The sequence below is a fragment of the Chiloscyllium plagiosum genome, unplaced genomic scaffold (assembly GCF_037043375.1).
Source record: "Chiloscyllium plagiosum isolate Xiang-an unplaced genomic scaffold, Cpla_swu_hap1 HiC_scaffold_43, whole genome shotgun sequence".
NCBI lineage: Eukaryota > Metazoa > Chordata > Chondrichthyes > Orectolobiformes > Hemiscylliidae > Chiloscyllium > Chiloscyllium plagiosum.
In genome coordinates, this window is record NW_028270181.1 from 20,770,853 (window position 1) to 20,782,225 (window position 11,373).

The following is an 11,373-nucleotide window of genomic DNA, read 5'->3' on the forward strand; positions in this document are numbered from 1 at the left end:
TATCTGGTTGCACCATAACATGTTCACATCTTCTAAATGTGAGTACATACATGTGATTATCAGAAACCCTGCACTGTCCTTTTTCAACCCCCTATCAGCTTGGACTGTTATCCATGGAGAAAAGTATGCTAAGGGGAGTCTGATAGAAATTTTGAAAATCGTGAGGCGTCTGGATGGAGTTGATAAGGAAAAATTATTTCTAGTAATAGAAGGATTGAGAATGAAAGGCCCGATATTTAAAGCAATCTGCAAACATATGTGACATGAGAATAATCCTTTTAACACATGTGTGGTTGGGGAATGGAATGCACAATCTGAAAGTGTGGTGGAGGCAGATTTAATTGAGGCATTCATGATGATTATTTGAATAGAAACAGAAACACATGGACTTTGGGAAATGTCAGGAAAGTGCTACTGAGTCATGATATTGATTTGGAGAGCCAAGTCTTACACTTTGGGCTAAATAGCCTCTCTCTGTACCCTGACATTTCAGGTGATTTTCAGTGAGAGAGGCTGCATTCTTCAGAGGAGGAAAAAAGGAGGTTGATCATTTTTACAATGATAGAACCCCACAGCTCCAATGAACCTGACTAGACTTATTGGAAAACTGCTACCAATGGATCTGATTTGAGTAAAGTCATCATTCATTGATGTCAATGCATTGACACTACAAAGGCCAGAAGCCCTTGTTCAATCCCAAATATAAGTGCAGCTTTTTGTTTTATATTTCATTCACTCTTCCTATAGTGCAATAAAAGTTACTGTTACACACTTTTGAAGACCTGATGGTGCTGCATTCTAACATGACCATGTTTTATGATAGTGTGTCTGCTGGGGAAAGTATAGCAGTCTTTCAGACAGAGTTTGAACATCATGTGGTGCTCAGGGTGAACAGTCTCTCGAGCTTTGTTCTTCTAACTGCAACAAAAATGACAGTCGATCAGGCAAGTGACAATGCAAAGTTAATTAAAAGATTACAAATGTACTATTCAGTTTACAGTGAAGTGTCAGCCACAAACGCTCATTAAGTTTCTGTTTTCTTTCTTTTGCACTCCATCTCGGTACAGTCCCAGGGTTCTTGAGGTGAAGGAAGCCTTGCCTACCGTGGAGCTTGTTGACTTGGAGTTTTGGTCAGGTGAGCCCAGAGGTGTTTATGAACAGAGGAATACACTTACTAACAGGGTCCTAGCCAGATGCTGGCTCACCCTCCTCTGCTTGAACTCCCACAGGCTTCAGGGTCAGTAGAATGACCTGGCATCTCTGAAGAGTCCAGTGAGGAGACTTCTGGAGGCCCTGCTTGTGGTTCCTCCTCCATATAGGTGCCACTCTATCTCCTTGTGAGGAAGGGGCACTCAGAGTGAGGTCAAGTTCCCTCATTCTCTTACCATTTTACATTGATTTTGAGCACCAATGCAATTTTGGTCGGCTTGCTCAGTCAAGGTATATTCTGCTGGGCCTCGCTCTTCATGGCAACTCAATGTATCCATGGCAACAGCAGGAATGTAGTATCCAGCGCTGCACTGATAGTGTTGGTGGAGTCCTCCACCGATCGTCTCCAACAAACCAATCCTCTGCTCCACTGTTAATGTGTGCATTTGAACAAAGCTTTCGATAGCTGAGGCCCATGGGGGTCCTCTCTTGCGTAGGGCTGACCAGGGTATCTGGTCTCGGGCAGCCCTCCGAGTGCTGAAGCAGGGCATTTCGTTCTCAGCCAACTATGGAGATGTGCTACCACATACATAGAATCACTGAATCCTTACAGAGAGGAAGCAGGCCATTCAACCCATTGAGTCTACACTGACTCTCCAAAGAGCATCCCACCCAGACCCACAGTCCTATCCTATCACTGTAACTCTGAATTTTCCATGACTAATCCACCCTGACCTGCGCATCTTTGGACTTTGGGAGGAAACCAGAGCACCCAGAGGAAACCCACACAGACACGAAAAGTATATGCAAACTCCACACAGACAGTCACCCAAGGCTGGAATCGAATACGGGTCCCTGGTGCTGTGATGCGGCTGTGCTAATCATTGCCGCCCCAGGTGAGGAAATGGAGGTCGGGCACTCTAGCATGGTTCCCATGCTCTGTAATGGGCCATTTTCTCCTGAAATGAGAGAAGGGCAGGAATTGAGTGAGATGGAAGTGACTGGGGCGCAGCTGTTAATGCTGGTGCAGGAGAGAATGAAGGTGGGAGTTGTCTCAACTGAATGAACAGGAAGCACAGAGGGCATGGGAAGTCTGGGTAGGATGGAGGGTAGGGAAGTTGGGGGGGAGATGAAGTGCAGATTTAGTGGGTAACAACCATTGAGCCATGTAATAGTGAGAGTGGTGGATCATAAGACCTGTTCGAAGCTGAGAGTGGTAATGGAGTGAGAGGTAACACAGAAATCTTACCCTTGTAGAGTGCAGAAGATTACCTTCCTGCACTCCTGGGCATCCTCAGGACACCACACCTATCCTGACCTGGTTGGTAGGATCTGGTGATGTGGTCTCCTTCAGTGGTCCCTCTCCACTCCATCTATTAGGATCTCCAGATCTATGTCAATAAAGCAGAGAGCAACTTGCCTCTGTCAACCATCTCCAGGGTAATTCTTCCCTCTATGTCTTCTTTAACAGACCTACTCCTGCCTTGTAGTGTTCGAGCTGGTGCAAGGCTGGACTTCAAACATGGTGACAGTGGTGGTGAGTACTTCCATCAATGTTGAACTCAAAGTAGCGTTCTGTGGTGCATATTTAACGTGACCAGCATTGTGAAATTGCACTGGAGTGGTCATCACTTTAAGATGGTCACTGTGAGGATAAATGAAATGGCTGGAAGAAATTTTTAAAAAGTCAGTAGAAGATTGAAAATTCTCCAACAGAGAGCAATGGATGCATAACTCATAACAGTATTGTTACAGGACTACTTGAGAGAGAAAAATGTAAAAGCATTCAGAAGAAGGCTTAGGGAAGTGTGACAGGGTGAAAAGCATTTTCAAATGTTTTGTGAAACTCTGTGTGATTGAATGAGAGATGCAATTCAACTTACACTTTCTGAGATTTAGACCCATTTCCCTTAATCCCAGCTAATTAATCACAAATTGTCCCTGTCCTTAAAGGAAACCATATATTCTGCTCACTCCATTACGCAAGCCAAATCACAATATAGAGACTATTCCATTACTTCAGTCCCTACTTATCCTTGTAAGCTACCTTATTCTGTAAGCCCCTGTGGTTTTACATGTTTTCCCCTCACTCTCTTCTTTCCTCATTTCCTATAAGAATAACCTGCTCACTGACGAACATTCCAAAGGACCAAGTCATTCTCTAGTACCACACTCTTGTGGTTAATCTTCATTTCTGAAAGTGAACCCAGGTCCCTGGTGCTGGGAGGCAGCACAGAGGTTCAGTGGTTAGCACTGCTGCCTCCCAGCACCAGGGACCTGGGTTCACTTCCTGTCTCAGGCGACTGTCTGTGTGAAGTTTGCACATTCTCCCCATGTCTATGTGGATTCCCTCCCACAGTCCAAAGATGTGCAGGTCAGGTGGACTGGCTATGCTAAATTGCCCATAGTATCCAGGGAAATGTAGGCTAGGTGAGTTAGCCATGGGAAATGCAGGGTTAGAGGAATTGGATCTGACTGGGATGCTCTTCTGAGGGTTGGTGTGGACTTGATGGGCTGAATGGCCTTCTTCTAGACTGTAGGGATTCTATTCTATGACCTTCTACTGTGCAGTTCTCGATACTTGCACAATTCTGATAATCTATATCTATAAACTATGCATATACACTTAATGCAGGGACTCTGGAAAGTAAGATCCCCAGAATAAATAAAACTTCCCACTTACACCCTTTTGAGATTGTCATAATGGATATATTGAACCTTTTATTAAAACTCATAAATTCAATGGCAGTCTGGCCTTGTGTGAAGTGACACACCTGTAACATTTCAGGAAAACTTCAAACAAACAAACTTGAAATGAAGAGATAATGAGGGATTGTATATCACTCACAATAGAAAACCACATCCTATGATTATATTGCAAAGTGCCAACATGTTGGTGGATTACTCTTCCAGAGAACATACAAAGAAAAGGGTTGTAAACCAACTGCAATCTCTTACCTGTGTGCAGTAGAGAGCTGAGGTGCTAGTGTGGACCTGTGAGACATGAAGATGATGGTTTAACAGCAGCATATAGACATTTCTGCACTGTAGGTAAAAAATGACTCTCTCTCACTTTGAGTGCTACAAACCAGGCCAGCCAGTGAAGTCACCAACAAGAAGGTAACAGGACAAAACCCATCAGCAAGCAGCAGAGCCAAGAATCTTGAAATCAACCACTTCACTATCAATGTCAGTGTTTTTATTATCATCCAATTTAACAGCCTCAATGTTCCAACATCTACATAGAATCCAAAGACTGATTTTATAACTTTATTAAAATTTATCTTTTCACTCAATTCACATTGCTAAACTTTGCGTATTCCAGAATTGTTCTTGGAATCATAGAACCACTACAGTGTGGAAGCAGACTATTTGGCCTAGACTGACTCTCCAAAGAGTATCCCACCCAGACCCACACTCTCTGTCCTGTCCCTGTAACACCGCATTTTCAAGGGTAATCCACCTAGCCTGCATTTCCCTGAACACTATGGAGCAATTTCCCATGGCCAATCCCCACCTAACTTGCACACCTTTGGACTGTGGGAGGAAACCAGAGCATCCAAAGGAAACCCATACAGACACGTGAAGAAAGCTGCACACGTCACACAGACAGTCGCCCGAAGGTGGAATCAAACCCAAGTTCCTGGTGTTGTGACGCAGCAGTAGAAAACATGCTGCCTCTCTGTTTTGGTGCAGAAGGAGGCCACTCAGTCCAGCATGTCTGCCTTATCCATTTGAGCATTTATACTTATCATGAATCTCCAACCTTTTCCCTGGAACCCTGACATTATTCAAATAAATACACAATCAGCTAATTCCATCCTGAATACCACAATTGAACCTCCTTGCACCACACTTTCCAACAGCTCATTCCAAACCCTAAAAGTTTAAACCAGCCATCTCTCTCTCTCTCTCTCTCTCTCTCTCTAATAAGAGAGCAGCCTATGGTCCTCTGGGACTCTGGCGACATTACCATTTATTCGCTGTGGGAAGAAGTCTGTTCTCACCTTGCATTTGCTGCTATTGCAAAGGCAGGTATATGGAGTTGGGCCACAGGTCAGCCATGATCTCATTGAATGGTGTAGCAGGCTTGAGGGGTTGGATGGTCTACTCCTGCTCCTTTGTTTCTCCTCCTCAAGAAAAACACTGCTAACCTCTCCAGTCTGGTCTCATGTGTGAAGTTTCACATCCCTAGCATCATTTTCGTAACCCTTTTCTCCAGTACATTCACATCCTTCCCAGTGAGAGAGCCAGAATGGTACACAATACTCTATCTATCCAGAATCTTCTACAAGATCATCATATCCTCCTTACTTTTGAACTCCATGCACCTATTAATGAAGCCTAAAATACTGTAGGTTTTATTAATAGCGCTCTCTACTTGTCCTGCCACCTTTAATGGCATTTGTAGATATACACCCAGGTCTTCTGCTCCTGCACACTCTTTAGAACGATATGGAGATACCAGTGTTGACTGGGATGGACAAAGTCAGAATTGACATGACACCAGGTTATAGCGCAACAAGTTTACTTGAAATCTCAAGCTTTCAAAGCACTGCTCACCTGTCAGGTGGACTTTACCTGACGAGGGAGCAGCGCTCCAAATGCTTCTGATTTCAAATAATTTGTTACACTATAACCTAGTATCGTGTGATTTCTGACCGTTCAGAATGGCACCCTTTATTTTATACTGTCTCTCCACATTCCTTGCACCTCACAGATCTCCACATTAAACTTCATCTGCTATCCATCTGCCCACACAACGTATGAACAGCGTCTTAAAGTTCTACACTGTTCTCCTCACAGTATATATTTTTTCATAAGTTTTGTATCATTGCAAACTTTGAAATTGTCCCCTGCAAACAAAGATTTAGATCAGTTATATATATATCAGTAAAAGCAAGAGTCCTGTGTCAGCTCTTGGGGAACTCCAGTACAAATCTTCCTCCAGTCCAAACAATGTTCATTGATTTTACTCAATTTTCTTCCCTTAGGTAAATTTAAATTCATGTTGCTACAGTCTCTTTCAGTCCACAGTCTACCACTATCCTCGCAAGCCTGTCGTGTGGAATAGCATTGAATGCTTCCTCGAAATCCATGCACAACACACCAACAGCCTTTTCCTCATCAACCTCTCTGTTACTCTTCAAAAAACTCCAGAAAGTTAACCATAATTTTCCCTTAACAAATTCATGCTGACTCTTCTGAATTAATCCATGTTTTCCATGTGACTATTAATTCCAATCCAACTAATTCTTTTTAGACATGTCTCCATCACTGGAGTTAAACTGACTGGGCTGTAATTGTGGGCCAATCTTTGCAAACGTTTTTGAACAAGGGTGTAAAGTTTGCAATACACCTAACCTCTGGCAGCATCCATGAACTCACGGAAATTTGAATGATAATTACCAGTGTCTCTGAAATTTCCATTCTCATTTGTTTCAGTAATCCCAGATACATTTCATTTGGTCCCAGTGTCTTCTCAACTTTACACATCAATAGCTAATCTTCTATCACCTCCTATTCAATGTTAAAAATCACACAACACCAGGTTATAGTCCAACAGGTTTAATTGGAAGCACACTAGCTTTCGGAGCGACGCTCCTTCATCAGGTGATTGTGGAGGGCTCCACAATCAACTGATGAAGGAGCGTCGCTCCGAAAGCTAGTGTGCTTCCAATTAAACCTGTTGGACTATAACCTGGTGTTGTGTGATTTTTAACTTTGTACACCCCAGTCCAACACCGGCAGCTCCAAATCATATTTAATGTTAATCTTTCCAGTGAATGAGTTCCCTCCTCTGTCACTATGGGTTATGCAGTAACTGTCTCTTAGAGTCATAGAGATGCACAGCACACTTTGATTCAATTCGCCCATGCTGACCAGATATCCTAAATTAACCTAGTCCCATTTGCCAACACTAGACTCATATCCCTCTAAACCCTTCCTATTAATATACCCATCCAAATACCTGTTAAATGTTGTAATAGTTCCAGCCTACACCACTTCCTCTGGCAGCTCATTCCATAAAATACCTCTGCATGAAAAAGTTGCCCCTTAGGTCCTTTCCCTCTCACCTTAAACCTATGCCCTGTAGTTCTGGACTCCCCCACCCCAGGGAAAAGACCTTGTCTAATTACACTAGCCATGCCTCCTATGATTTTATGAAGCTCGATAAGACCATAAGACATAGGAGCAGAAATTTGGCCATTCGGTCCATCGAGTCTGCTCTGCCATTCAATCGTGGCTGAGAAGTTTCTCAATCCCATTCTCCCGCTTTCTCTCTGTAACTCTTGATCCCCTTGACAATCAAGAACTTATCTATACCTGTCTTAAATGACCTGGCCTCCACAGCCTTCTGTGACAATGAATTCCAGAGATTCACCACTCTCTGGCTGAAGAAGTTTCTCCTTATCTCCGTTCTAAAAGGTCTTCCCTTTACTCTAAGGCTCTGCCCCCAGGTCCTAGTCTCGCTACCAATGGAAACATCTTCCCAACGTCTACTCTGTCCATGCCATTCAGTATTCTGTAAGTTTCAATTATATCCCCCCCATCCTTCTAAACTACATCGAGTATAAACCCAGAGTCCTTAAATGTTCCTTATACATTAAGCTTTTCATTTCTGGGACCATTCTCTTCAACCTCTTCTGATTATGCTCCAGGGCCAGTACATCCTTCCTGAGATATGGGGGCCAAACCTGCACAATGTGGTCTGACCAGAGCCTTATAGCGCCTCAGAAGTACATCCCTGTTTTTATATTCAAGTCCTCTCAAAATAAATGCCATGACAGCATTTGCCTTCCTAACTACTGACTCAACCTGCAAGTTTACCTTGAGAGAATCCTGGACTAGCACTCCAAGTCTCTTTGCACTTCAGACTTCTGAATTTTCTCCCCATTTAGAAAATAGTCCATGCCTCTATTCTTCCTACCAAAGTGCATGACCTCACACTTTCCCACTTTGTCCTCTAACTGCCACTTCTTTGCCCACTCTCCTAACCTGTCCAAATCCTTCTGTAGCCTCCCCACCTCCTCAATGTTACCTGTCCCTCTATCTATCTTTGTATTGTCTGCAAACCTAGCCAGAATGGCCTCAGTTCCTTCATCTAGATTGTTAATGTACAAAGTAAGAAGCTGTGGTCCCAACACTGAGCCTTACGGAACACCACTTGTCACTGGCTGCTATCCTGAGAAAGACCCTTTTATCCCCACTCACTGCTTTCTGCCAGACAACAAGCTTCTTTCCATGCTAGTACCTTGCCTCTGACATCATGGGCCATTCTCTTACTCAGCAGCCCCTTGTCAAAGGTCTTCTTGAAGTCCAGGTAGATAACATCCATTGGCTCTCCTCGGTCTATCTTGCTCATTACTTCCTCAAAGAAGTCTAGCAGACCTGTCAGGCATGACCACCCCTTGATGAAACCATGCTGACATTGCCCTATTTTACCATCCATTTCCAATTATTCAGAAGTTTCATCCTTCAGAATGGATTCCAGGATCTTACCCAAAACCGAGGTTAGGTAATTTTCTATCTTTTGTTTTTTTTTAAACAGGGGTGTCACGTTAGTGATATTCCAGTCCTCTGGGACCCTCCCTAATTTGAGTGATTCCTGTAGGATCACCATTAACGCCTCCACTATCTCTTCAGCTATCTCCCTTAGAACTCTGGATTGTAGTCCATCTGGTCCAGGTGATTCATCTACCTTTAGGCCATTCGGTTTTTCTAGCATCACCTTCTTGGTGATGGCCACCGTACTCATCTTTGCCCCCTCACTCACTTGAATGTTTGGTGTATTACTTGTGTCTTCCACTGTGAAGACTGATACAAAATAATTATTCAGTTCCTCATCCAGTTCCTTATTCCTCACTGCTATCTCTCCAGCATCATTTTCTAGTGGCCCATTGTCCACTTTTGCCTCTCTTTTGCCCTAAGGGGTCACCCAAGGTCACTCAGCCTCCAACATTCCAGGGAAAACTTCTTAGGCAAAATATTCATCTAACTCTTAAGTCATGTCTCTTGCTTCTATGTGAAAATTCCTTCTTTGGTCCCTAATCAGCCTACTCCTCTTCTGACCACTCTTTTATTATTGATGTGCCTATACAAGACTTTGGTATTTCATATATGTAAGCTGCTAGTCTTTTCTCATAACTACTTTTTGTTTCTTGCATTTGCTTTAAAATCTGCCTTTTGAACCTTCTATATTCAGCATTGTTCCCAATTGTGTTTTCTACGTGATACCTGCCATCAGCACGCTTTTAATTGTTCAGCTTAAATTTCTATCTCCTTTTTCCCTTAGTATCTGATAAATTCACTCTTTGTCAGTTCAATAAGGCCTGTTTAATTTGGCTCCTTAGAAAAGGTAGATACATTTGGATTGGGAAGAGGTCTCCACGAAGGAAGAAATCCTTTTCCTAAGTTAACCTCGTGACACCTGAGAAAGGCATTGAGTAAAGAAGCCAGTTCATAGCTCATTGCCCTTTTGGGGGGAGTTTCCATCTGAAACCGTAATGGAGACCCTTGCCTAGCTATCAGTCATAACAAGACCCAGGCTTAGGTGGGAGTACAGACTGACATATTCCTGCACAACTTTCCTCAGCTTTAAAGGGCACAGTCAGTGAGGGAGCGAGTGCCCAATTTTAAAACTGCTTGGCTCACACTTCAGAAACCCCACAAAGGCATCAAATCAGAACATTTTAGATTTTGCCATAAGACCTCTGGTTCTGCTTCATTTGAAAAGCTTGTTGCTAATTATTTTCTTCAACATCTCTCGCCTAGGCATGTTACACCAAAAATAAGGTAACAATTAAATCAGGACAGAATACAAACCTGAAATTATCCAGAGGTGGATAGTTCAGAAGTCATACCTGAATTTATTTCGACTGTTTTGAAGGAGCTTAATTTGTGGCGAAACTTCTTTCAATCGAATTAGACTACACACAAGCACGAAAAAAACACAATTATTGCATTGTGTAAAAATACCCTGTCTCAATTATTTGTGATCTACTTCCCACTTCCAAATGACCAGACAATGGCTTCTCTAATTTACTATTCATGAGTAAAAATTTTAATTTAGTCACATTGCTATTAACTTCAACACTTGTGCCATCAATTAATAGCAATGTGTGGAAAAGTGTTACAGTGAAAAGGTCTCTGAATGCTTATGACTTCAGACCACCAGGTTTCAATCCGATCATTATAAACAGGAAAAGGAAAATGAAGAGTTAAAAAGTTATGGTCATTTAATGCAACTGATTTCTCATTTAATAGCACAAAGACTACATGTTCAGTCATTGCTGAAATATATTATTTATATCTTGCAGAGAAACATCAGAGAGGGCAATATAACCAATTGCTCCACTATTATGAAATATTACATTCCCTCCTCACTTGTAGAAACGTTTACATTTAAGTATAAAATGCGACATGCATATAATTCCCAGAATACAATAGAGCTAAACTAATGGTGGAGGCGATGACCTATTGGAAATATCGCTGGACTGTTAACCCAGAGATCCAGACAATGTTCTGGGATCTGGGTTCAAATCCTGTCATGGCTGATGCTGGAATTTGAAGTCAATAAAAATCTGGAATTAAGAGTCTAATGTTGACCATGAATCCCTTGTCATGAAAAACCTAGCTGGTTAATTAACATACTTTAGGGAAGGAAACTGCCATCCTTACCTGATCTGGCTGACATGTGAGTCCAGACCCACAGGAATGTGGTTGACTCTTAATTACCCTGTGAGCAATTAGGGATGGGCAATAAATGCCGTCTGGGAAGTGACATCCTCACCCCCTGAATGAATAAAGAAAAAAAAATCTGAAATGTAGGAGCAAATTACTGCAGATGCTGGAATCTATACTGAAAACAATAAAATCCTGGGATCACAGCTGGTCAGGCAGCATCCATGGAGCGAGAGCAAGCTCCATTTTGAAACCAGATGACTCTTCATCAGAGCTGACGTGAAGTGTGGAGGGGGCAGCATGCATGCAATAATGGGATGGTGGAGTGCTGGGAGAGAAAGGATGTCGATAGTGCATCAGGATGTGAGAATGGAGAACAATGGTATGTTTAAGTGCCAAACTTTCCAGTTTCCCTGTCTTACCCCCAGCACCCACTCCCATTCCTCCCCTTTATCTTAGATTTGCTTGTTGCATTCTTGGTCACGCTCTCTCCCCTCCCCCACCCCAATGGGACTGTCTATCCTATCTAGTCTGGCAGTT

The 11,373-nt window shown here is 42.8% G+C and overlaps 1 long non-coding RNA gene across 1 annotated transcript; it reads right to left on the bottom strand.

Annotated features, from left to right (window-relative positions):
* Positions 1-668: 668 nt before the first annotated feature.
* LOC122541706 (uncharacterized) lies at positions 669-10,948 on the bottom strand. Its single transcript, XR_006309654.2, has 4 exons — positions 10,831-10,948; positions 10,014-10,079; positions 4,108-4,143; positions 669-918 (listed from the first exon to the last, which is right to left on the bottom strand). It is a non-coding gene; the product is annotated as an uncharacterized LOC122541706 (long non-coding RNA).
* Between the last annotated feature and the right edge of the window lie 425 nt (positions 10,949-11,373).